Source organism: Dermacentor andersoni, chromosome 9 (assembly GCF_023375885.2).
Source record: "Dermacentor andersoni chromosome 9, qqDerAnde1_hic_scaffold, whole genome shotgun sequence".
NCBI lineage: Eukaryota > Metazoa > Arthropoda > Arachnida > Ixodida > Ixodidae > Dermacentor > Dermacentor andersoni.
Window position 1 is genome coordinate 76,957,497 of NC_092822.1, and position 26,960 is coordinate 76,984,456.

Sequence of the window (26,960 nt, forward strand, 5' to 3'; positions counted from 1 at the left end):
GGTATCCACGTTAGAGATTACCCCTCTAAAGCTTGTGCCGCAGAATTCAGACGCTGTGAACTGCTGAAAAAACACAATGACCAGCTGGTTCGGGAGATTATTGAGGCAGCCGAGATAGCGAGACTTCGTGAGCAGTGTGTGAGCCCGTCGACCTTGTTGCCAAAAAAATACAGAAAAAGAACTTCAGCTTTTGCAAGTGGAATCATTCTCTTGATTGTGACAAAGTGCGTGTGTCACATGATGTGGAATGACGTGCCTGTGACACGTCTAGGCAAATGTATAGGAATCCGTGTTTCTTTCAAATAAACGTTGTTTAAAGTCTAAGCATGTGGTGTCGTGTTCTCGTCTCGTGTCCCTCCTGCATTTTGCTCTGTTAACACTAGCCTGGGAATGGATGCATCGCAGCAACTAAGAACTGGAACCACCGTTGACGTTTAGGTGAACTGAGGCGCACAATTGAATTGCTGCATGTGCAAAACAATTCCGAAGATATAGCAAGACGGGTGTAACGCTCGTGACAAGTTAAACACGAGTGTCATCTCCTATATACATCGCATACGATAGAAAAAAAACGTCGCACTGCGGGTAGGAGTATAAGTGGTGCTTTCAGTCGCAAACAAACTAGGCCGGCTTTGCAGACGTCTTAACTAATAATGGGACAAGAGGGACGACAGTGTCATCACGCGTATAAAGCCGCACGGGAAGTCTGCCGTCTGCGTTGTTTACTAAACTTTCTTTCTGAAAGGCGCACATCGGCCATATCTCACGCTGCCTCAATGCTTTTCTTCGCGAACATCGCAAAAGCGGTGCCACATGTGTGAGTATGCCTTCAATACTTTAAGGTCAAAACAATTAAACAGGTGAAAAAAGGTTGTGTACTTTGCTAATGACCCTATAGAATGGATGCGCGAAAATTGCTTTCAAGGGTGTAGGGGTTGGTGGGGGGAAAACGCTGTTTTTGAAAATTGACGAGTGGACTTTTGAGCGTTCTTTCCACTCTGATATGCAGTTATTTTTCACTGACGCTACAGCATTCTATAAAGATGACATGCAGGTATGCAGGTATGCGCGGGGCAGTTCTCGGTGCATATTGCGTTGCAGCACTAAATAAACTCTTATTCAGCGCTTGTGTTTTCTCCTTAAATATAATCTAGGTGCGCAATCTCAAACTTCTGAAGCAAGAAACTTCACCGAAGGAAGACCCGCTGCTCATTGACAATGGTGACACGTATATTCCACTTATAACCTGCAACACCTGCGAAAATATATTTCACCTTTGAAGTGGCACTGATGTAGAACAAGTTTGTGATTGTAGAGCTGATGTGTCTGCCATTAAGCAATGTCCCTGCTATTCCCACTTTCTGTTTTGTGTATGTTCTTCGCCGTGTTTCACAAACATGCTTTTTGTTATTCTCAGCCATATTAGCCGCATACCTTGCCTTGAATATGCGTTTATTCGCTAAATCGCAGGGTGGTGAAACCAACCTTGCAGATGTACTCACCTTCAACATTGAGTCATTTAACTATTTCCTTGTTTTTAGCGTTCACATATTACCCCCCCCCCCCCCCCTATATGTATTCATGCTCTCTCTCGGGGCGTATTATGTTCTTCTGCGTACGACTCCGTATATTTTACCCTTTATCTTGGACTCGTTAGAAATCCCCCACAGCTAGATCAGGAATGTGGACCGCTAAATTATCTAACGTACGCTCAACAGCCTTATCGTTTTCTTACTGTCAAAAGCAACCCCATACTGAAAGATTAAAGGTTGAGAGGGCCAGCCGGGAGTTTAGTTTTGTGGTTAGAAGTGTCTGTGGAGGCAACCAAGAAACAAATTTCCTGCTAGCTGCACAGCGTTCGTTTTCTCTGCACGTACTCTGTCTTTTGTGCATATGGATTTCCTTACAATTAGTTATGCGCGGTAACCAACCTATGCGTGACGTTGTTAGGCCTGCTTATAGACCACGTTCATTACCGTTCGATAGAGACATACTGTTTTTGTTATTTTTAATCTCTTTCAGTAATCACAATTTGCGGCGTTGATCTTAACGACAGGCGCTCAGAACAGTTATGGTGGATGCAATAGAAAAGCCTTGAGCGAAATAATTTCTGTAATGGTTCTTGTTAACGTTGTCTTTGCACAAACATTGATAGTTATACATAAAGCTCTCAGTAATAAGGAAATTTAAACCAACCGTTTCCCCTAATAGACTCCCTATTTCTTATGCAAGAGTCGCACAAGCATCAACAGAGCCCGTCAACTGTGGAAAACAATTCTGTGTGCACCCACATGTAACCACTGCACCAGATTTGTTATCGTGTTGTTCACCTTGCAGATTACACTTCGCGAATTCTTTAAATACTCGCTGCTGCTGCTTGAAAGCTGAGAAAAAAGTAATTTGTTGTTGACGGAAGTTGGCTACTGTGTTTTTTATTTATGTGCGTCATCATTCGATGCGCCCACATTTTGAGAACTTCATGTGGGCATTTTTTAAAGGTATCCTTACGCAACACTGACAAAACTGCTCGAATGATTCATGCAAGCTTTTAACGATTATTTTAATTATGGAGCAATACGTGCCAAAATCACCATACAAAAACGAGGCACGCCACAGTTTGGGACGCATGATTTATTTTCATCCCTGGAGTTGCTTAAAGGTCACCGAACGCACGGTACACGATTGTTGCTTTTTTACTTTCAATCCCGTAGCTCGTTAATCCAGTGAAGGCATTACATGTTCCCTCTGCCCAGTCACATATAAACTGCGTCAATGACGCACTTCTATCGAACATAACGTAGGCATGCACACAACACACCGAACACAAGCAACACGCTCGAGCAGCCAAGAGATATCTACATATTGTCACGTTGTGACACTGAAGAAGGCGACCGTCGCACGACCGCGAGTCACAATAGCAACTTTTCGTTGAACGAAGCAGCGCCCACTAAAAAACAAGTTACACTCGTGCAGAACCGTGGCGACGAGACATGCGTCGACCGTCGGAATATGATGTGCGGTGTTACGTTTCGCCTACGACGCGCGGTATAGCCGGCGCGGATGCAACGGACGCCGGGGCTTCGTCCAAAGCGGCGGACATTTTGGCCCGTTCAGCGCCGCCGATACGCCTCCCCGCCACGCGCGTCCAGGCATGTTTCAAAGCCACGTGTCTTCAAGTGTGCGTGTGTGTGTGTGTGCATGTTGGTGCCCACGCTTGTCAAAGCGCGGCAGCCGGGGAGAGGAGCTCCCCAAGTGTGAAGCGAGGAGGTCTGACCGGCGCCGGCCCGGCGGATGCGTCACTACACTCGTCTCAACGTGTCTCTCAGCCTGTCCGTGCCCCGCCGTCACGTGGCCTCGTCACGAGGCCTTCCTCTTGCCCTCAACTCCGAGAGTATAAGAGCAGCTGCTCCCGGATGCCGAGAGAGGCTCCGATTTCATCCGTTGAGTTACGTGCTCTCCCGTCTCTCCACTTCGGTCGACCTGACCGCCCGCTCTTTTGCGATGCTAGAATAAACAAGTTGTTCTGTTACCAGTCGACTCATGCTTTGCTGGGACCGTCGGATGCTTCCAGCTGTGCCCCAGGCCGCCAGGCCAACGCTACCCTTGGGGCTTGCGACCCATTTGCAACAACGGGCGTCAGAGCTCAGATTCCAACAACTGGCTGCCAGCGGTGAGATCGCGACAACGGAGGCCAGCAGCGAAGATATGCGGTTGACTGTATGCTGAGCAGCACAACGACCATCCGGGAGCAGTGCAACGAGCCCTGTGTGATGACTGGTTGCCTGCAGCGGAACGACTGCGCTGAATTCTTGGCTGCGAGGTTTGGTGAATGCGGGACTTTCTTCTTCTGAGTTTTGCCAGGCTTTTGTTAGTGTCAGAAACAGAGCTGGTAATTGTGGTTGTCGTTGCTGCCGGGTTAGTTTGCGGCAAGACAATAGTAGGCAGTAGAGAAAGCAGCATTCAGAGCAGCCATGGATTTGAGGTCGTTGCGCAAACCGAAATTGCTGGAGCTTGCAAGAGAGTTGGGTCTGGATCTCTCAGACAAACTCAGAAAACCAGAACTGCTGAGGGCTATTCTTGAGTTAGAAGCTGAGGATGACGAGCTGTCGGAATGCCTTGAGACCATTGAGGAGAGGAAGACTCAAAAAGAGCAAAAACAGAAACAGGAGCGCGAACTTAAAGAGCAAAAAGAGAAACAGGAGCGCGAACTTAAAGAGCAGAAAGATGAGCGCGAACGAAAAGAACAAAAAGAAAAAAGAAGAGCGCGACCGTCAACACACTTTGGAAATGAAGCGTCTCGAGGTAGAGATGGAACGCGCTCGTAATGGAAGTCAGGCACACGGTGCAGGAGAACGAGTATCGTTCAAAATGACTGCCCTGATGCGGCCGTTTAAGCTTGGAGAGGACATTGGTTTGTTCCTGGTTAAGTTTGTGCGAACGTGCGAGAAGCAGGGGTTCTCTCGGGAAACGTGGCCACAGCGCTTGCTTGCTCACTTTGTTACCCGGCGAGGCGGCCGACGTAGTCGCTCGCTTGAAGAGAGAGGAGGCAGAGCACTTCGACAAAGTGAAATCGAGTCTGCTAAAAAAGTACAGGCTCAGTGACGAACAGGAAAGACACCGATCAAGTCATTAGTGACTTAATCAGTAAAGCATCGCTGTCGCCTGAGCAGAAAACCGAACTACACCAGCTCTTACAAGAGTTTCAAGGTCTGTTCTCTGAGAGGCCTGGTAGGACTTCTGTCCTTACTCATGACATAGAACTTACCTCCCCAGAGCCAGTACGATCCAAGGCGTACCGGGTGTCACCCCGCCAGAGCGATAATATGGAGGCTGAGGTAAAGAAAATGCTACAGCTCGGAGTTATTGAGGCGGGTGAGAGTGATTATACCTCCCCTTTGATTTTAGTTGAGGTACCGGGCAAGGAACCTCGTCCTTGCGTCGACTACCGCAGGCTTAATTCCATCACTAAGGATCAAATTTATCCGATCCCTAACATCGAGGAGCGCCTTGAGAAAGTTAGTAGCGCTCAGTTTATTTCCACCCTAGATCTTGTCAGGGGTTATTGGCAGGTTCCACTTACAGAAGAGGCTAGTAGGTATGCGGCGTTCATTTCACCAATGGGAACATTCCGTCCTAAAGTGTTGAGTTTTGGTTTGAAGAACGCGCCATACTGCTTTTCAAGCCTCGTGGATAAAGTGTTGCGGGGAAAGCAAGAATTCGCTTTACCGTATCTAGACGACGTAGCGATATTCTCCGCATCCTGGCCTGAGCATATGGCCCACTTGCGGGCAGTGCTAACCCGCCTGCGCGATGCGGGCTTGACAGTCAAGGCTCCCAAGTGCCAGTTAGCACAGGCCGAGGTTGTCTACCTCGGTCACGTGATTGGACGGGGTCGTCGCCACCCCTCTGAAATAAAGGTGGCCGCTGTGCGAGACTTCCCGCAACCGCGCACGAAGGCCGATATTCGGTCGTTCTTAGGTGTCGCCGGCTACTATCAGAGGTACATCCCCAGGTACTCTGATATCGCGGCTCCCCTGACGGATGCTCTAAGAAAAACAGAGCCCCAAACAGTCGTCTGGGACGAGACAAAGGAAATAGCTTTTAGCGCCCTAAAGAGCGCCCTAACAAGCCAGCCTGTGCTACGATCGCCAGACTACACAAAAGGGTTCGTTGTTCAGTGCGATGCTAGTGAGCGAGGCATGGGCGTTGTACTGTGCCAACGGGAAAATGGAGAAGTGGAACACCCCGTCCTGTATGCTAGTCGCAAGCTGACCAGTCGTGAGCAGGCGTACAGCGCCACCGAGAAAGAGTGTGCGTGTCTCGTGTGGGCCGTTCAAAAAATTGTCATGCTACCTAGCCGGCTCGAGGTTTATCATTGAGATGGATCACTGCCCTCTCCAATGGCTGCAGACCATCTCTCCCAAAAATGGCCGCCTCCTGCGCTGGAGCCTCGCTTTGCAACAACATTCCTTTGAGGTGCGTTACAAAAAGGGGAGTCTCAACGGTAACGCCGATGGCTTAAGTCGAAGCCCCTAACGTAGGAATCAGCCTCAGAGTTGTTTGTTACTGGTGTTTTTCTTCCTGAGGCAGGATATTTAACATATTGCTACTGTTTAGTGTTTCAAAGTGATGACGTGCTTTCTAGTGCAATTTTCCAATTTGTGGAAGCGTTTTGAGTGCTGCTAGACTACTGTAAGGAACTAGGCAGTGGCATAAAAGGGGAAAGAGCCTGGCAGGGCTTAGTGAGGATTGTGTCGTACTTGCTGACTGAGCGGTTGAGTTTCGGCGTAGTTCTAACGCTTGCTGGGAACGAGAACAAAAATGTCAACTCTCCCGAAGTCACTTTGCAGTGTCCTGTGTGAACCTGAACGAGAGAACGAGGCCTTCTCTGTGCGCTGCGCTCAAGAAACGCCGACGGACGCCCGACTTCGGTTATGAGCATCATCGAGCGACATCCCTCCGGACAGCGGATGCAGTCCCCTGACCATCGGGATCTCCTTCCCCCGGCGGGGCGGTCTGTTACGTTTCGCCTACGACGCGCGGTATAGCCGGCACGGATGCAACGGACGCCGGGGCTTCGTCCAAAGCGGCGGACATTTTGGCCGGTTCAGCGCCACCGATACGCCTCCCCGCCACGCGCGCCCAGGCATGTTTCAGTGCCACGTGTCTTCAAGTGTGCGTGTGTGTGTGTGTGCATGGTGGTGCCCACGCTTGTCAAAGCGCGGCAGCCGGGGAGAGGAGCTCCCCAAGTGTGAAGCGAGGAGGTCTGACCGGCGCCGGCCCGGCGGATGCGTCACTACACTCGTCTCAACGTGTCTCTCAGCCTGTCCGTGCCCCGCCGTCACGTGGCCTCGTCACGAGGCCTTCCTCTTGCCCTCAACTCCGAGAGTATAAGAGCAGCTGCTCCCGGACGCCGAGAGAGGCTCCGATTTCATCCGTTGAGTTACGTGCTCTCCCGTCTCTCCACTTCGGTCGACCTGACCGCCCGCTCTTTTGCGATGCTAGAATAAACAAGTTGTTCTGTTACCAGTCGACTCATGCTTTGCCGGGACCTTCGGATGCTTCCAGTTGTGCCCCAGGCCGCCAGGCCAACGCTACCCTTGGGGCTTGCGACCCATTTGCAACAACGGGCGTCAGCGCTGAGATTCCAACAGCGGTAAGAAGTGTCGGAAGTAACGCCAACCCATGACTCACTCAACCACCTAGCGCAAACGCTGGTGATCGCGTGTGTTATAAAATTTACACCACTGTTCTCGTCGTGCAGACATCCTGCTGACGCAAGGCTCGGCGCCAGCGTTCCTAGCAGACGGAGCAGCGACAACGTACTCATCTGCAAAAAACTTTCGAACGCATTTTACCTGAACTATGATGCTGCTAACTTTCTTTTCCTGCCGCAGCAACGACGACAGAATCAAAAACAAAACAAACGTTCATGATCCCTAATGCTACTGTCATGGGACCTTCTTACCTTAAGACAAGCAAAAGTGAAACTTGATTTCAGATGTTAGGGCAATTTCCCAAGCCGTAGCTGCAACTTTGCTTTTTCTATCTTGCAGCGACAGCATTTATTAACCGGTGAAAGACGTTCACCGGCAAAGATTATTAAGTCCCCGAGCAACATGTCCATCAGCGAAAACCTTTTGAATGCATTTTACCTGAAATATAAGGCTGATAAATTTCTTTCCATACCGGATAGACGACGAAAGAATCAAAAACAAAACCGACGTTGACGATCCCTAATTGCAGTTGCCAGTTGACCTTCTTGCCTTCAGGCAAGCAAAAACGAAACTTGATGTCAGAAGTTGGGGAAGTTTCCCAAGCCATAGCTGCAACTTCCATTCTTCTGTCTTGCAATGTCACAAGAAAAGTTTATATACATGCACACTTCGTTAGACAATGCGTGCGCGCCACAGGAAATTGAACCTTAATTGACAACGGCTTCGGACAAACAAAGGGAGCAAAGGGCTTTAAAGAGTGTGTCGGAAAACGCAATGTCTTTCGAAACTCCTCCGCGCCCTCTTGCGCCAAAAAAACGCATCAGCAGGAAAGTATAACGTTTCACACGAGACCTTTAGGCTCCCAATCAACCTGGTCCTCGGGCAGTGAAAATACTCCGAGGGGACACCACCGACGAAAAATAGAAACATTCCCATGGAAGAGTAAAGCAATGCTCAACGCTCTGTCGAAAGGAGACACATCTTTACGCGGCTAAGTCGAGGTATAAGGTACTGGCACAGAAAGATGATGAAGCTTGGGACTCGCAGTATGATGCAAGTGCATTACAGCTACCAAGAGATTTAAATAAAAAAAATGATGCTTGCTCTGTAAAAGAAAGAAATAAAATACAAAAATAGTGAGAGAACAAATTTTTGTAATTACTGTCTGGAGGTGCACGATCAGAAGTATCCTTAAGTAGTCACCAAAGTTTTGTAGTTAACACACAAGTATATACTTTGTTTAGGATTTGACGGTGTGGTACTGCATTACAAGCATTGAATTCAGCCAATCAATGTGTGGTTTTTATTGGCGCAAGGGCCAGGTATGACAAAACGGCGCCATGCCATCTAACATCTAACATTGAATTATGGCATACACTCGTAATTTTGTTCGATTGCGAAGATATGCTATTTTTAAGCGACCCCTCACCTGGTTTACCAACGCCATAGAATGTCAGCCAGCGTAAAGATAGCTAGCTCGTGCGTCTTCGACAAGCAGTGCATAGAAAGCCTCAAACATTAACCATTGTTACTATCGTCAATTATACAGAGTAAAAATGAGCACGGTACTCTAAAGCCTAACATTTGATGCTCGAGGCTGGTAACGTTTCCTGTGCTGAAGTTGTGCTAGCGGTCCCCTGCACATGATTGGCGTATATATGTACACTACGCACTAACCCTAAAGGGAATTCCTATCCTGCGCTGCTATCACTGTATTCGGTGTCGTGTAAGTTGAAACCTCATTTTTTTACAGCGTAGTTATATTAGTGAATCTTACCAGTTCCTTGATTTCGGCGCACAGCTATAAAAATTTTCCGGACGTGAAGGCGAATCTACCATTTCTTTTTTTTATACCGTTGCACTGTGGAGACATGGTAGACCCGGGCCATGAGCACAATTTGGCGCAACAGAAGTCTTTAATTAGTCTATGCCACAAAGTCTTGTTTCCTGAGGGCAGCAACATAACATATTGGCAGGCGAAACTTTGCGTGCTTGATTTATGCAGACGAAATCGCGTCACTAGAAAACGAAACAGTGTGCAATTTTTATTCATGAAATCTGAAAACAGATACCGGGGATAAGTCTTTTTAATATTCCACGTTGAACCACATTTATACAGTATAGCGCAAAAAATTGTTGCTTTGGCAATTCATCTGCACAATTTTAGCCAAGTATCTCGTCGCATAGCTCAACTTTTGCATTGTCGCAGCTTTTTTATAAAGCGCCAGCACACTGATTCAACTGTTGAAGTTTCGTGAAAATAATGAATTCGTGCGTCCTGAGGGGCAACATACCCAAGGCCCACATTTATTAGGCTCTTTCGCAGTAGAATATTATTTTAATTTTCAACATCGAAATAAACTAAACAAAGAAACCTTGCTAAGAATATTTTAACCTGCAGATGTTAGGCACAACATATAGAACACAAAATTGAAGAGTCTTCAAAGACGGGGGCCTCACAATTATGAATAATTTGATTTATAAAAGCAGTCAGGGCACATTGACAGGCAGCATTACTGACCAGTCTTCGGAATATTATTATGGAGAAACCTGATGTGGATTTCTTGAAAAATTCTGCAGGAGGCTTTACTGTCTGTGCTCTTTACCTAGAGACAACAAAAGGAATAGAATTACGTCTTATAATGAGCCATCGATATATCTGTGCTGCGAACTTCACGCATCTATTTTTCCTGAATTAACTTCGCTGTAGTTCTTTATTAAGGCGCAAAAGAACCGCCAATTGTTAGTGGCCGACCAAATGCGCTACGAGAAAAGGTCTGCCCATGAAGACAAAAGAGCGAATTAGAAAAACACCAGATGACTGCCTTAGGCAATGCCGTTAGAAAACGGTGTTCTCCTAAGCCTAGAAAAATAAAACGCACTTAAATACCCCTCCATCAAATTTCAGGGGTCTGGACAGCACCTAAGTGAGCGCTGTCAGACAGACTTTGAGTGACGCGGTCTGGCTCCTTTAATCTCGCGGCGTAATCTTGCTTGTTTCTGTGCTGAGTGGTGGAAGGAAAGTTAAGTTCACGTTTATTTCTCAGTTTTGTAAAGTAGGCTTTTCTTTGATTGCGCCAGTGACACGATGGCATTGTTTCCATCCCAAGGGAACCCACGGTGAGGAAATCCACAGGAACCCACGGTGAGGAAATCCACACTCCTTGTGGAAAAAAGGATACCACCTGCTTCAGCCCGTTGGCATTGCCGTATCAAGAAATGGTGCCAGCTTAGCGAATCGCCCAATGAAAATAAAAACGAAAGCATCACAAAGTCGACAGGACGTCGCTGTCGCAACGAAGTTTGTCTTTGCCCTGCTCAACAAACGAACAGCTGGTTGCGCCATGGGCAGATGGAGAACGACGTGCTAGGCGTTCAGACCCTAGAGTTGCGGCTCCCCGTCTAGACAAGAATACCGCCTGCCCTAACAAGGCTTGTTGCTTACAGAATGATTCGTTGCCCACAAGCAAAAGAAGACAAGAAACTGCGATAATACTGAACACATTTTCATGCAAAGGTTTCAACGACTTTGAATGCATCCAGCATCGATTCATGATTGTTTAAAGAATATATGTCCGTATTGGTGCATTTCATAGATTCCACATGTCCGCTGTGTAATTGCTTTTCTTTACTACATTGCAGCAATTGTACAGTAGCTAACGGGGCATAATGACGGGCCCGCGGCTATGACATAATAATGCATTTATGTGCATTATCTAGTAAACTACAACGGAGCTTTGATGAAAGTAATAGTGAATATTTGCACCTGAACGCGATATCTATTGCAAAATAATGAATAATGCGCCACCCTTGCTTGAGCCACTCGAACGGCCTCACGTGAATTGGGGAAACTTCTGTCCTACCAGAGGGGCAGTTTTGGCACATTGATATTCCACGAGGATGACTAAACAAGCGCTCACTGTACACAGTTATAAAAAGGCACATCGACACACACGCCGACGCATATTTTCTGCTTGTACGTGTGCGCATGAGCGTTTTGGGCACTGGAGACTACAAGCGCACTAATATTCCTGCTGAGGTGCTTTGTGAACGAAGTGTTCTTGGGGAAACGTGCGGCAATTGTCAACCGAATACCGACCAATATTTCACTGTGCACTGCGACTAACGCCGAGGGATTACCGTCGGTCTCACGTAGCGAAACATTGTAGTGCAACGCTACAACTCCACCGGCGATCTCCTTCAGATCAGACGCCTGGTAGCTGCCAAGGGCTTGGTAACTACCAACTCCCAGCAGGAGTTGCTAGCCTGCTGCGTCGATCGAACATGTCGCACAAGCGTATAGTTCGGACATTGTGTGAGAAGCTCAAGCGCCACCATGAAGCTCGCTATTTGCTCCGATGCTTTGCCCTTCGGGCAAAACTCCCCCACTTTTTTTCCTTTCATTCTTTGATCAACGCACAAAGGCGTGTCAATAACAGCGTCTAATATCTATTCTATTCCGCATGCGTTTGTTCTTGTAGATACAATGCCGCTCTTCTGCTTCTCTTATATCTCTTTGCGATATTGCTTCGTACATTCATCGCATTCTTGTTGACTCCCCTTGACGCTCCATGGCACTTCGTTTCCAGCGCTGCCAAAGCCTAAAACTGGAACACGACCATGTTGTCGCGCAATATTGTGCTGCCTCATTAACCTTAGACGCATTTTTCCAATTTTGTAACGCCACCAACAAACGCTAGATGCGTTGCCATCCTGGCACGGCATGATACAATGCCGCCGAAGCACTCCAACACTCCTCCACGCATTACCGGTCGATGCACTGGGCTGTAGCGATTCGGAGCTCATATCGCCCTGTACGCAGTTTCACCTATCAGGCGCCTCCTTCCCACTTGCTATGTTATCCAGGAGCTCCGCCTTCGCTGTTCTGCTTGACAGCTGGTACTTTACACGTCATTGCTGGAGTGGCATACATAAGGCTGTAGAGATCAACGTTGACCAATAAATCTGTTGTATTGCTTAATAAGACAAAATATTTATATTTAAACGTCCCTCTGCTCAACCTAATGCCGTGAAGAAACTGTTTGGTGTTATGAAATGTGTCGTATTTCTTCAGCTACACCGGTGATGTTCCCGCTCGATAATGTAAATGTGCGATTATAAGCTAGGAATTTTTACCAGTAATTTCAGGCTACTATTCCTCTTAATGTGCCCCGAATATTCTAGCAGTAAGTAAATAAACTGACGATTTTGAGAGATGCAGTGTCCTTGTCATTACATCAGTGTGTAGGATGAAAAACGAGACAGAAGGAGTTTAGGGGAAGCTGACGTTGTAGGCACTCGTATATGCGGACTTGCGGTTTCGGGTCATGTGTAAAGCGCCCTCATACATCTAAATGCCTTGCAATAAATATGAAATTGCCACGCGACTGGCCGCTCGAGGCATCTTGGGCGCATTCGCAGGCTGCTTTCACGCTCGGAAAAAAAAACTTATATGTAGCACGTATTCAGCAACAGAAAGTTGTATCATGAGTTTTTTCATGTTGCTCTACAATTTGCTTATTGACACTTTTCGTCTAAACATAATAATGAGGAAGTAGAATATTTATTTCATACTAATTATCGAATTGAGCGGAATGCAAAAATATAATCTAAGGATCTTGAAGCGACGGCAAACATATTACCTTGGTTCGGTCCACCTACGTAGCAGTTGCACATTTTTAAAGTTTGGCTCAAGTTACGTGGGTCACTTGGTATATTCACGCCCAACGTTTAAGGCACATAGAAGTTCACTAAAAAATTAGGTTAAAAATTATTTTCCTTTATGATGCACGCCTACACAAGTGCATGACATTTGCACGCACATGTGGAGCTCACACTATAACAAAAAATATTTTATACACGGCTCCTGCTGAATAAACGAGCACTTCAGTGTAATAATGGCTCTATAAATAGTGCGTCATAGAAGAGAAACGTGTCTAGGAGAAAACGGGATTTTTTATTTTATGCGCATCTTGGTGGGAAAGTCCTCTTAAGAGCGTTTCGAAAAGCACTTCGCTATGGCATGTTGTAGTCAAGAAAACGATAATATTCCGACACCTCCACTTGAGTTAAGCACATTGCGTTCTTCTATTCCAGAAAACGCGTCTGGCACAGTTTTACTTCCATTTATCTGTTCTTCTATGACTATGGTATAGAAAACGTAAAATGATAAGCGCTAACTAATTGTTATTATATGATAGAACAATTATGATAATCTCCAAACTTTTTCCTGCTGAGTGATTTCACCATGCGAATCAGCCAGTCATAGTTCATTCAGTTGGCTAGAGTCATTTATCGCCGTACGCTGACGATGAAAGAAACAGTACGTTCCTCTGCATAACAGATACCGGCAAAGATTTCCTCATGTACAACAGCGCAAGATACTATAAATGGCCGTGTTACATGCCATCTTATATTACCGTGTTCATTATATCAAATCAAACGCCCTAAGCCTTCGTATGATTACGTCATCAAGCAAGATGCACACGCGATGTAAGAGTGTTCGGACAGTAGGTGCAGAGATGGTCCTATCTGTTTAGGGCTTCCGAGTGAGGACTGATTAATTCAGCACGTTGCCGAAATTGTGCGTACATCTCGAGGTAACACATAATGCACCAAACGACTGCTGCTGTATGAAATAGCGTAAATAAATAATAACACGACAAATAACACATGTAATACACCCTAATACAATAAGTATATAATATGGAAATATTATATATATATATATAGCTTTCCCTCAAGTCTAAATATTTTAAGGCAGATTGTCGTGTGCGTATCATGGCTACGCACGCTTATATCGCACTCCGTTTCTCTACCACGGGTACGCTTTAAAACCACGGCGCTGCAGTTTTTGCTTTTCTTTCCTTTCATCTTCTCCACCCTTAAACTGGCCCTCTTAAATACTACACGCAGAGACAAAGCAACAGCGCGCGCATGCGATCCCATACATCTATATATATATAGAAAACTATCAGTCATAGCTCTCGTAGTATAGCCCTCTGGGCCGTTTCCTTTTTTTTTTTCTTTCGAAAGTAGTCCTATTAGGGTTATTATAATTACACGAAGGTATTTCGCCCTCGTCAGCAGCAGTCCTTGGTAAAGATATTCTGGCGGCTAGCTTCCCACGCTATGCGTGCCGCTATTGCACCTGGTTAAGCTTTTCCTAGACGCTAGAGTTATGCTTTGTCCGCGCAACCTTGAGCGATCGGAAAGCGCGTTTTCCCCTCTTGGCCGGCGGAGAGTGGAGGCTTCGTTCCGGCCGCGAAGCTCTCCACATCTCTGTAAGGTGCCTTGTGATGGTCTCGTGCTGACGATGCCCTCTCGGTGAGCGCATATTTCCCCCCTCATCTTTTAAGAGGTTCAATACATACAACCATTTGTCTCGCAAACCAGATTTTTTTTCAAGGGAATTTTCCACGTCTCAGTAATTTCTCTCGTCGTATTCGAGTGCTGATTGCCGTGTTATAGTTTGTTTACGAAGCTTTCCCTCAAGTCTAAATATTTTAAGGCAGTTTGTCGTGTGCGTATCATGGCCACGCACGCTTATATCGCCTTCCGTTTCTCTACCACGCTTGCGCTTTAAAACCACAGCGCTGCAAGTTTGCTTCAGAGACTTTCCTTTCGTTCCCACTTCTCCGCCCTAAAACTGGCTCTCTCAACTACTACACGCAGAGACAATGCAACAGCGCGTGCATTAGATCCCATAGATGAGATGAATATTTACAATTATTATTAGGGTTATAATTATATTCGAGTGCTGATTGCCGTGCTATCGTTTGCTAACGAAGCTCTCCCCCAAGTCTAAATATTTTAAGGCAGATTGTCGTGTGCGTATCATGGCTACGCACGCTTATATCGCACTCCGTTTCTCTACCACGGGTACGCTTTAAAACCACGGCGCTGCAGTTTTTGCTTTTCTTTCCTTTCTTCTTCTCCACCCTTAAACTGGCCCTCTTAAATACTACACGCAGAGACAAAGCAACAGCGCGCGCATGCGATCCCATACATCTATATATATATAGAAAACTATCAGTCATAGCTCTCGTAGTATAGCCCTCTGGGCCGTTTCCTTTTTTTTTCTTTCGAAAGTAGTCCTATTAGAATTATTATAATTACACGAAGGTATTTCGCCCTCGTCAGCACCAGTCCTTGGTATAGTTATTCTGGCGGCTAGCTTCCCACGCTATGCGTGCCGCCATTGCACCTGGTTAAGCTTTTCCTAGACGCTAGAGTTATGCTTTGTCCGCGCAACCTTGAGCGATCGGATAGTGCGTTTTACCCTCTTGGCCGGCTGAGAGTGGAGGCTTCGTTCCGGCCGCGAAGCTCTCCACATCTCTGTAAGGTGCCTTGTGATGGTCTCGTGCTGACGATGCCCTCTCGGTGAGCGCATATTTCCCCCCTCATCTTTTAAGAGGTTCAATACATACAAGCATTTGTCTCGCAAACCAGATTTTTTTCAAGGGAATTTTCCACGTCTCAGTAATTTCTCTCGTCGTATTCGAGTGCTGATTGCCGTGTTATAGTTTGTTTACGAAGCTTTCCCTCAAGTCTAAATATTTTAAGGCAGTTTTCCTAGCCTTTAAAGCCGCTCGAGTTCGCTCTTCTCCTCGAGCGGCAATTTTTCCTAGAAAGTATGCCTTCCAACCACACGGAATCACCAAAAACTGACTATCGCGGACAACTTGAGTCTCTTTCCACGTAAGTGTGAGGCTCGGAGCAGGAGCTATGGCGCTTGAAAGTAGCCTGGGGCCTGACGAACCAACCGACTGAGCTATCTTTCCGGGCAACATCGAAGGGTCACGAGTTCAAATCACCTGTTAAGTTTCTTTTTTTTTCGCCCCTTTTTCTTTCTTTTTTTTTCTTTCTTTTAATGTCTTTTCCTTTATTTTATCACTGTACGGGAACCCTCCTAAAAAAGAAAGAAAGATATATATCTTCAAATATGTATGGCCTCACATGTGCAGGTCATAAATACCAGGTTCTCTAGCCGAGTGCCATCCATGCGGTATAACCGAGCTCAGATTGGTCCACCTTGACTGATCAAATAGGGCACCACTGTAGGTTAAATGAGGCGTACAACTCCTGCGGGGCCCGCCGTGGTTGCTCAGTGGTTATGGTGTTAGACTGCTCAGCACGAGGTCACGGGATCGGACCCCGACCACGGCGGCCGCATTTCAATGGGGGCGAAATGCGAAAACACCTGTGTACTTAGAATTAGGTGCACGTTAAAGAACCCCAGGTGGTCGAAATTTTCGGAGTCCTCCACTACGGCGTGCATAATCAGAAAGTGGTTTTGTCACGTAAAACCCCATAAATTAATTTTTAATTTAACTCCTACGGGGACGGTAGAGTATCCGTCTCCAGTGCAAGAGGACCGTGATCCAAATCCCGGTGCCGTGCAATTCTCCACCGGAAAATACAAAAAAAAAACCGTGTGTTGAGAAAATTGCACAAACAGGCCTGGAGTGCGGCCTGATCCCGGTGACCAGAACCGGTAACGCACTCTCTCACCAGAGCAGGATTGGCCACCCTGGTGCAGTACTTGGCCACAACCTCCTATATGAATACAACAATCGAACCCCGGCCCTCAGTCCCCAGCAGCCGCGAAGCAACTGACCACGGCGGCGGTCAGATCTGTGACGCTGCAGAGGGTTCTAAGAATACCTGGCTCCGGACAGGCCGCCATTGGAATCTGAACCTGGCAACGTTTAACGTTAGAACGCTATCTAGTGAGGCGAGTCTAGCAGTGTTATTGGAGAAATTAGAGGGTGGTAAATGGGATATAATAGGGCTCAGTGAGGTTAGGAGGACAAAAGAAGCATATACAGTGCTAAAAAGCGGGCATGTACTGTGTTACCGGGGCTTAGCGGGGAGACGAGAACTAGGAGTCGGATTCCTGATTAATAAAGAAATAGCTGGTAACATACAGGAATTCTATAGCATTAACGAGAGGGTGGCATGTCTTGTTGTGAAACTTAATAAGAGGTACAAAATGAAGGTTGTACAGGTCTACGCTCCTACATCTAGTCATGATGACCAGGAAGTCGAAAGCTTTTATGAAGACGTAGAATCGGCGATGGGTAAAGTCAAAACAAAATACACTATACTGATGGGCGACTTCAATGCCAGGGTAGGTAAGAAGCAGGCTGGAGACAAGTCAGTGGGGGAATATGGCATAGGCTCTAGGAATAGCAGAGGAGAATTATTAGTAGAGTTTGCAGAACAGAATAATATGCGGATAATGAATACCTTTTTCCGCAAGCGGGTTAGTCGAAAGTGGACGTGGAGGAGCCCGAATGGTGAGACTAGAAATGAAATCGACTTCATACTCTGCGCGAACCCTGGCATCATTCAAGATGTAGACGTGCTCGGCAAGGTACGCTGCAGTGACCACAGGATGGTAAGCACTCGAATTAGCCTAGACTTGAAGAGGGAACGAAAGAAACTGGTACACAAGAAGCCAATCAATGAGTTAGCGGTAAGAGGGAAACTAGAGGAATTCCGGATCAAACTACAGAACAGGTATTCGGCTTTAACTCAGGAAGAGGACCTTAGTGTTAAAGCAATGAAAGACAATCTCATGGGCATCATTAAGGTGTGCGCAATAGAAGTCGGTGGTAACGCCGTTAGACAGGAAACCAGTAAGCTATCGCAGGAGACGAAAGATCTGATCAAGAAACGCCAATGTATGAAAGCCTCTAATCCTACAGCTAGAATAGAACTGGCAGAACTTTCTAAGTTAATCAACAAGCGTAAGACAGCGGACATCAGGAACTATAATATGGATAGAATTGAACAGGCTCTGAGGAACGGAGGAAGCCTAAAAACAGTGAAGAAGAAACTCGGAATAGGCAAGAATCAGATGTGTGCGTTAAGAGACAAAGCCGGCAATATCGTTACTAATATGGATGAGATAGTTCAAGTGGCTGAGGAGTTCTATAGAGATTTATACAGTACCAGTGGCACCCACGACGATAGTGGAAGAGAGAATAGCCTAGAGGAATTCGAAATCCCACAGGTAACGCCTGAAGAAGTAAAGAAAGCCTTAGGAGCTATGCAAAGGGGGAAGGCAGCTGGGGAGGATCAGGTAACAGCAGATTTGTTGAAGGATGGTGGTCAGATTGTTCTAGAGAAACTGGCCACCCTGTATACGCAATGCCTCATAACCTCGAGCGTACCGGAATCTTGGAAGAACGCTAACATAATCCTAATCCATAAGAAAGGGGACGCCAAAGACTTGAAAAATTATAGACCGATCAGCTTACTGTCGGTTGCCTACAAAGTATTTACTAAGGTAATCGCAAATAGAATCAGGAACACCTTAGACTTCTGTCAACCAAAGGACCAGGCAGGATTCCGTAAAGGCTACTCAACAATAGACCATATTCACACTATCAATCAAGTGATAGAGAAATGCGCAGAATATAACCAACCCTTATATATAGCTTTCATTGATTACGAGAAAGCGTTTGATTCAGTCGAAACCTCAGCAGTCATGGAGGCATTACGGAATCAGGGTGTAGATGAGCCATATGTAAAAATACTGGAAGATATCTATAGCGGCTCCACAGCCACCGTAGTCCTCCACAAAGAAAGCAACAAAATCCCTATAAAGAAAGGCGTCAGACAGGGAGATACGATATCTCCAATGCTATTCACAGCATGTTTACAGGAGGTATTCAGAGGCCTGGAGTGGGAAGAATTGGGGATAAAAGTAGATGGAGAATACCTTAGCAACTTGCGATTCGCTGATGATATTGCCTTGCTTAGTAACTCAGGAGACCAATTGCAATGCATGCTCACTGACCTGGAGAGGCAAAGCAGAAGGGTGGGTCTGAAAATTAATCTGCAGAAAACTAAAGTATTGTTTAACAGTCTCGGAAAAGAACAGCAGTTTACGATAGGTAGCGAAGCACTGTAAGTGCTAAGGGAATACATCTACTTAGGGCAGGTAGTGACCACGGATCCGGATCATGAGACTGAAATAACCAGAAGAATAAGAATGGGTTGGGGTGCGTTTGGCAGGCATTCTCAAATCATGAACAGCAGGTTGCCACTATCCCTCAAAAGGAAAGTGTACAACAGCTGTGTGTTACCAGTACTCACATATGGAGCAGAAACCTGGAGGCTTACGAAAAGGGTTCTGCTGAAATTGAGGACGACGCAACGAGCTATGGAAAGAAGAACGATGGGTGTAACGTTAAGGGATAAGAAAAGAGCAGATTGGGTGAGGCAACAAACGCGGGTAAACGACATCTTAGTTGAAATCAAGAAAAATAAATGGGCATGGGCCGGACATGTAATGAGGAGGGAAGATAACCGATGGTCACTAAGAGTTACGGACTGGATTCCAAGGGAAGGGAAGCGTAGCAGGGGGCGGCAGAAAGTTAGGTGGGCGGATGACATTAAGACGTTTGCAGGGACAACATGGCCACAATTAGTACATGACCGGGGTAGTTGGAGAAGTATGGTAGAGGCCTTTGCCCTGCAGTGGGCGTAACTAGGCTGATGATGATGATGATGATGATGATTATATATATATATATATATATATATATATATATATATATATATATGGAGGTAGCAAAGCGCCAGGTTGCCATGTAATGTATCCAACGGCGTGGTTGGCTTTGTTAGCGATATTAGTGACAAGAGAGGGCCAAGAAAAATTACATGAAAGTGTAGAGGTCAAGCAATTTTTTTATATTTCGGCATTACAGAGAGTATGGTTCAGCGGACAGGAAAGGTTTCGGCGAGTAATTCGAAGTTGCAGTGTTCAGTCGCATGGGCGTTGGTTACACCAAGCAGTAATTTTGCTTAGATCGTGTTCAATAGCGATCCAAAATCGTCATCATTGTTGATGAGGCAATAAATGAAACAATTGCATGAGTACAAACAGATGCTAGAACAGTTATTCGCGGGAAGATTTTTAATACCAATTAGAAAATGAAAGAGTCCCAAGAAAGTGCATCGCTGTTAGTGCTCGCATAGCAAAGTTTTGTCAGAGCAATGAGTGTTAGCATTAACGAGGTACTTCATATTCAGGAAATACTATTCCAGCCTAAGACAATATGATGAAGGTTTCAGCGAGAGAGAAAGCTCAAGTAGGAGCCGTTAAATTTTCACGTCAAGCGACCTTTTCATAGTAAACAAAGGAGGTTAAATGGAAAGTTTAGGTCAAGGTTAGAGCTGATGTGGTTAAGGAATGGCAATTGTGTCACACGTTACACTTTGTCTGTGAGTACATTTTGGGAGTTTGTCTGTTTATGAGTACACTGCATGGTCCGTTAGTTTAAAACTCACACTCGTTAAGAAGACAAGATGTTAAATGTGGTTTGAACATGGCCGACCTTTCTTTGGGACTGGAAGTCGCTTTGTACTTTCCAATTATTCGGCGCCACTTTCAGTGATCACGACTGCTACCAAATATTATCACATAATTCAATTCACCTGAACTTATTTTTACAGAGAAGCTATCTATGGCTAGGATCTGGAAAAGAAGTGTGTCCGAGAAGTTGACAAAAATCATGCATGACGATCCTTGTCACAGTGCAGAAAGGTCCAACATCAATGGCACATACCCCTGTGGTCTAGGATACATGTAATGCGCTCTCGAACTACCTTTGTCACACGTGGCACTCAGAGAGGTCCCAAGCACGGGGTAAGACCAAATGTTTTTGGAAAGAATATTTTCTACAACTGTTTTCGAAAAGGACTATTGAAAATTCTCGGCGGCAACTAGGTAAACTCGTTAGTGCCACTACTCCCGCGTTCGTCGTCGTCTTGCACAGCTGGTTCCGTTGCCACTCATTATTCCAGCGTAGAATTTCATTTCTCTTCTGTCGTCGTTCGATCTGTCTTGATAGGTAATTTTCTACTTTTGGAGAAGCAAGGTTGCTCTGGAATCTTTCTACATATTTCTAAAGATAAACACGCATGCTTCTTGTACTTCTTGATTACGCAAGGCTTCCATAGCAGCTGATATCATTGTTGTATCAAATGCTTTTTCAAAATCTATGAGAACAATTTAGGTTGATCGTTCTCCGCAGATTTCTCAATTGTCTGATTGGTGACATGGACGCGATCCATTGTGGGATAGCCCTTCCTGAAACCTAAATCAAGCCTGTGGCATGTTGCCTGTTTCGCGCCCAAGCCTTGGGCTGGCGCGACCATCGAAACGACGACAGCGCTCCGCCGGCAGCGGTAATCGAAACGCCAGCTAAGCCTTTATTATGTAAACTTTACTTGCAACGCATCAAACTAGCACGAATAGAAAATCATATCTATTTGAAATTACAAACTTTTCGAAGCTAATCCACCTTAAACGTTGAAAATTTTGATAACGTGACTTCTCGAATGGTTAACTACAAGAGAGAGAGAGCAGGCACTATATATATATATATATATATATATCTGGGGATATACCTTGCCAAAACAAGCAGGCAGCGCAACAGCAATAGCAGAAGCAGACGACGCCGGCGTCGGTCGTCTGTTGTGCGGGACTCCTCGCAAGCGTCATTGCGCTGTCTATACACATTTAACTTTCTCAGTAACTAGAAATTATTCAGATGTCGCCTGTCATTTTTAAATTTCGATAGTAATTGAATAATGTTCCCAACATTATCTATTATTAGTAAGTAAACATTTTTCTGGTATCAGTGCAGCTACCGTTAGAATCCTGGCGGCGCTAGCATCGGCTGCGAAAATCGGCCCCATTGGCCCAATGGGAAAGTCACGGGCTTGCCTCAATATTCCCTTAGTTGATGGAAGTTTAGTGTTGCCTAAGTTCTATCGGATGTCATCCTGGAGAATATTTGACACAATATTGAAACCAAGCTGGCGGGCTTTCAAATCTTCAATTTCTTAAGTCTCGCTTCATATAGATTAGTAGACTATCGGCTTTCTTTAAGCTCCATTATACACTTGAAGTAATGAGCTATTGTGCAGTAAGGGCAGCGAGCTTCTGACACAAAATATCTCCTCCATTTTTTATTAAATCAAATGTAATTTCATCTTCTCCTGCAGCTTTTCCCCAGGATATGTCCTACAGGGCTCTTCTAATTTCATCCTTGGTTATAGAAAGAGCCTCTGTATTCTTTTCACCATTACTTGCAATGAAGGTTGCATGGCGGCTCTGGGAACCGTACAGCATAGTATAAAAGAATTCTCCTGCTTTTCATCCTCAAAATTGGTGATGACATTACGCTGCTTATCTTTCGCTGGATACATGTTGCCCTCTCATATGCCAAGTTTTTTTTATTCAATAATTGCATACTGCAGCTATTTTTTACTGCTTTGTCAATCTCTCTGAAGTTATAGTTTAAAATATCGTTTACAGTGTCGATATGAGCTTGGACAGTTAAGCGAATTAAGTATGATATACTGAGTTAGGAACTTTTATGCTTATGCTTATATTGACGCCACTACCAATCTTCTTGCACCTATGCTATACATGACGGGCGTAAAAAATAACTGCCTTTTTTTCTTGGCGTATGAGGAGAGAGAACGAGGATAACCTAAATTCTGAAGGTGGGGAGGTCAACCCGCAAGATAAATATCGGGTTTGCTGCTACTCTTCGCCGGTGAAGTGGTAAGGGGAGACATAAAGGCAGATAAAGAAAATACAAAAATAAGAAGAGCATATTTGCGAGTAAGGCGCCGTCCATTATTGAACACTGTGGGCATGTCTGTAGATAAATATTTATATTTGTTGTCGCTTTATTTATGCAACTTTCCTCGCGGCTTGGGATGTTGATACTTTCTCTGGAAAGAAGAAAGGTGCATTGCTTTCCCAGTATAGTGGTAATTTAAGTTAACATTACGTTTGCAATTAATCACAAAGTGTCACAAAAGAACGGAAGGTTGGAATGCCGACTTCAGCAAAGTTACGTGCTCAAAGATATTGCCCGGTATTCCAGAACGTCCCTGCACTCAACGCTATACCGGTGCTCAAACAAGTATATGTTAACGTCAACCCTCGACGAAAACAGTAACTGTGCTTCAATGACGCTTTACTGTCATTCTTGATAATCGTAACGCTTTCCATGGACGGCGAGGGGCGCTTATTTCGGCTCTGTGTAGCGCAGAAAGAGCTTCGAGTCAAGAATCGCTTGAGGAAACAAGCGATTACCCCGTGTCGCGGTTTAAATTTTTGTTTGTTTGTTTTTGGTGGACGATTATTCGGTTATTATTTACTACTTATTAATAATTACTTATTGAGCTCGGTGGAAGACGTCGCTCAAGAGCAATCAAAATAATTTGGAGGCTGTGGCGAGCTTGTGCTTTGCAAAAATGATTATTGATTTGCCATTTATATGTTGCTGCGTAATTGTTGAATCAACGAACTTTCAACCAAATTTCAAGTCATTGAGTTCGATCAACAGTTGCACAGCAATAATACCATTGAGCGCTTCCCAATAAATACATTGTTGGGTAATTTGCATTGATTTTTGCAGTTGTTTTATTGTGCAGCAGTTGAGTCCAGCATGTAATGATTGGGACTCGCATATGAAGACGACTTTTCACTTTTCAAGCGAAGCATTATTAGCCGCTTTCTTGTCACTTCGGAGTAGGTAAGTAGGTTCTTGTTTCGCTTCGTTTGCAAAAAGGGAAATAATGTTTGACCGATGGTGGCATCGAACATCGTCCTTTGAGCACGGTGCGCTAACCGTTAGGTCACAAGCGCATGCATCCTCCGAAAGCTAGTAAGTTCTTTAAAATGATTGACGTATACGCCCCGCGTCACTTCCTTGCCCAATCATCCAATCTGCCGTTCTTCCGTTGTGCGCACGCTTGGTGCAAGGCTTCAAAAAGAAAACGTGTTTTACCAAAACACGCAGTTGCAAATCAGCACCGTGTGCATCCCATCCTCCTTTCCCTGTTTTGTGCCATTAGCGCTGTTTTTCAACTCTGTAACAGTTGCCACATGGACACTATGAAAGCTTACTTTCGATTAGCCCTGCCTTTTAGTCCTAAAAGATGGGCTACCATTTGATGGGAAGTGCTTTATTTTTCTTGCAAGAATGTTTATTAGCATAACCAAGCGATACGTGCGTACTTCAAACGGCAGCGCAAGCAGACAAGGACGATGAAATAGGTAGGAACACGCACGAGCGCCGACTTAACCAGCAGTTTATTCTTGATGACACAGGTATTAAACACACTGGTGAACTTGACAAAGATAAAAAGACATGCATGCGTGCAAGAAAAGCCAGGTCATGTGGAATAAACATGCATCAAAAATGAAAATTAAGAGATTTGTCCTATAAGTGACACTACCTAACGAGAAATGCCTTTTTAGCAGCTGCAACTATTTCCCACTAAGGGCAACAGATGGCTTGATTGTGCTCATGATATCTAGGCCGGCCTCTTTTCTCTTCATTAAAGTATACTCTTCCTCCTTCGTTTGTGATCAATAAGTAATGCTTCCGTAATTTCTCTTGCGTTCTCGACTTTGATAAAACACAATTCTTTTCCCTGCTGTAAGGAGCCGAAAGAACAATTATTTTATTAAAAGGAACAAAACACAAGAGAAATGCATAAGGAAACTTTTTGTTACCCTTAGGGGGAAAAAGTTGCTGTAGCATTTTTCGTTATGTTGTATCGCTCATAGGACGAATATATGAGCTTTCATCTGTTCTTGACGCACTTGTTTATCCTACTGGACATGTACTTCATTCTGTTTTTCTCGTCGCACCGGGCTGTTTCTGCCGGGCATGCACGACTTTTTCTTTGTAAAGTTGATCATCGTGCTTAATATCTTGGCCATCACAAATAAAGTTTTAGGTGAGTTAGCGTTCGCGTGTGTTCCTACCTTAATTATTCCTTGTCTTCTTCGTTTGGGTGGATTGTCAAATATGTATGTGCACCAAATTGCCACCCGCCGTGGTTACATAGTGGCTGTGGTGTTGAGATCCTAAACCCGAGGTCGATAAGTCGTATCCCAGCCATGGCGGCCGCATTTCGATAGGGAACAATTGCGAAAACAACCGTGTGCTTAGATTCAGGTGCAAGTTAAAGAACCCAATGTGGTCCAAATTTCTGGAGTTCCCCATTACCGCGTGCCTCATGATAAGGTCGTGGTTTTAGCGAGTAAAACCTCATAATTTATGTTTCTTTAACACTAAATTGCCGAAGTATACGTAGAATTGATATATGAATTAATGTGAGTTGTTTATTTCTGCAAGAACGCTATAGGTTGTCATCTGCTTTCAGCATAAATGTATATTTTTGTAGTTCAGCTTAAGTCGTCCCCTGAGGCAGCCAATAAGAGTGATGTTAACTTTATTTGTGCGTAACATTTATCAATTTCATCCATGGAAGGTATGACATGTCACATACCTGCTTGTAGACATGTTTGCATTTGTAGGTTGTAAACACAATAAACTTTACTTTCGTGTTTTCATGATGCTGCTTCTGATTTGCAGTATTCTCGAGACCAAGGAAGGTTTTTGTGCTTTAAGTGCATGCGTCCTTTTTTTTATAGGAGAAAAGTTTGTCGCGATCTTATACATGCATGTACATCGCTTTCGTTCAATTATTTTTTTTCAGCACGGGTGCTGTACTGTCTGTGTATTTCAGTTAAATGCTTTTCCTAACTTTTACACAATGTTTATACATTTTATGCGGTGAATTCTTGCGTATTTTTAAATACTTTACCTGAGCAAGTGAGGCAAATGGTGTTTTGTATGCGCATTCATTTGCGTTTTTCACTATTTCACCAATCTGGGTGTCCAGTCACTGGAACCTTTTCTCATTCTTTATAATGATTATTTCTAGGCTATGTAATGCTGCAAGTGCAAGTGACAATTTATTTGGCTGTTGGGAATTGTGTTAGGCGTGTGTTAGTACCAGTTTTCTGTGCTAAATAAGCACTTTTTTCTCTTATAGCATTGAAACTATAAGCATGTATAAGCATAGGTGTTACTTAGTTGCTGAGTATGCTAAAAAAGGTCCACAGAAGTGCTTTCATCACCTTTGTGCAATCCGGAAAAATTACGCGAAAATGACCTCACTAAATTGAGGAAGTGCCACAAGTAAGCCCCTTTGTACCTCTAATTAGCATAAGAAATTAAATGGCGTGCAGCTATTTCCTGACTTCTCCCAGGGAGATAAGCTGCATTCTGTATACAAAAGCTGTAAAAGTTAACTTCTGAAGAAAGCAAACCTTGCCAATAATAAACACATGATTCAGGTGTTTCTCACCCTGCCGAACAACTTTATAAATGACTCCTCGTCAAATAATTACTAAGTAGAGTGATGTAAATATGTAGAATAATTGGGCAACAGAAAATATATACATCTCGAGGACAAAAACCTCAAAGCAACAAACAAGTCTACTCTGGTGCTTTGTTAGATTTTAATTGTGGCAAAAGTGTATGCTGAAGCTTGTATATATTTACGTGAACACGTTTGTTTCCAATCTATTTCTTATTTTTCCTTCTCACAGGCAGCCTTAAGTCCTCCTGTGATGTGTTGGTGTCTTAAACATCTTAATGTAAGGTATTCAGAGGTCTTTTTTCTTTACACGTGCAAGCCAGCTTCAAGAATTCATGCGTTCAAAGTTAGTTGTTGTGAGGGTGTGCTTAAGCCTTGCCTTCTAGTCATAAACATAGATCACACGCGAAGACCACATTGATCGTTATGATTTAGTTCAAATGTATAGTATTTTAAAATATATTTACACTGTTAAAGGAGTGCATGGGCACAAGACTGTGTCCAGGTTCCATGCAGCTGTGCTTT

The 26,960-nt window shown here is 44.7% G+C and overlaps 1 protein-coding gene across 1 annotated transcript in view; it reads right to left on the reverse strand.

Annotated features, from left to right (window-relative positions):
- Positions 1-26,960, reverse strand: part of LOC126528280 (glycine receptor subunit alpha-2-like) — a 154,291-nt gene that overhangs the window by 126,142 nt on the left and 1,189 nt on the right. The gene's annotated exons all lie outside the window — the stretch shown is intronic.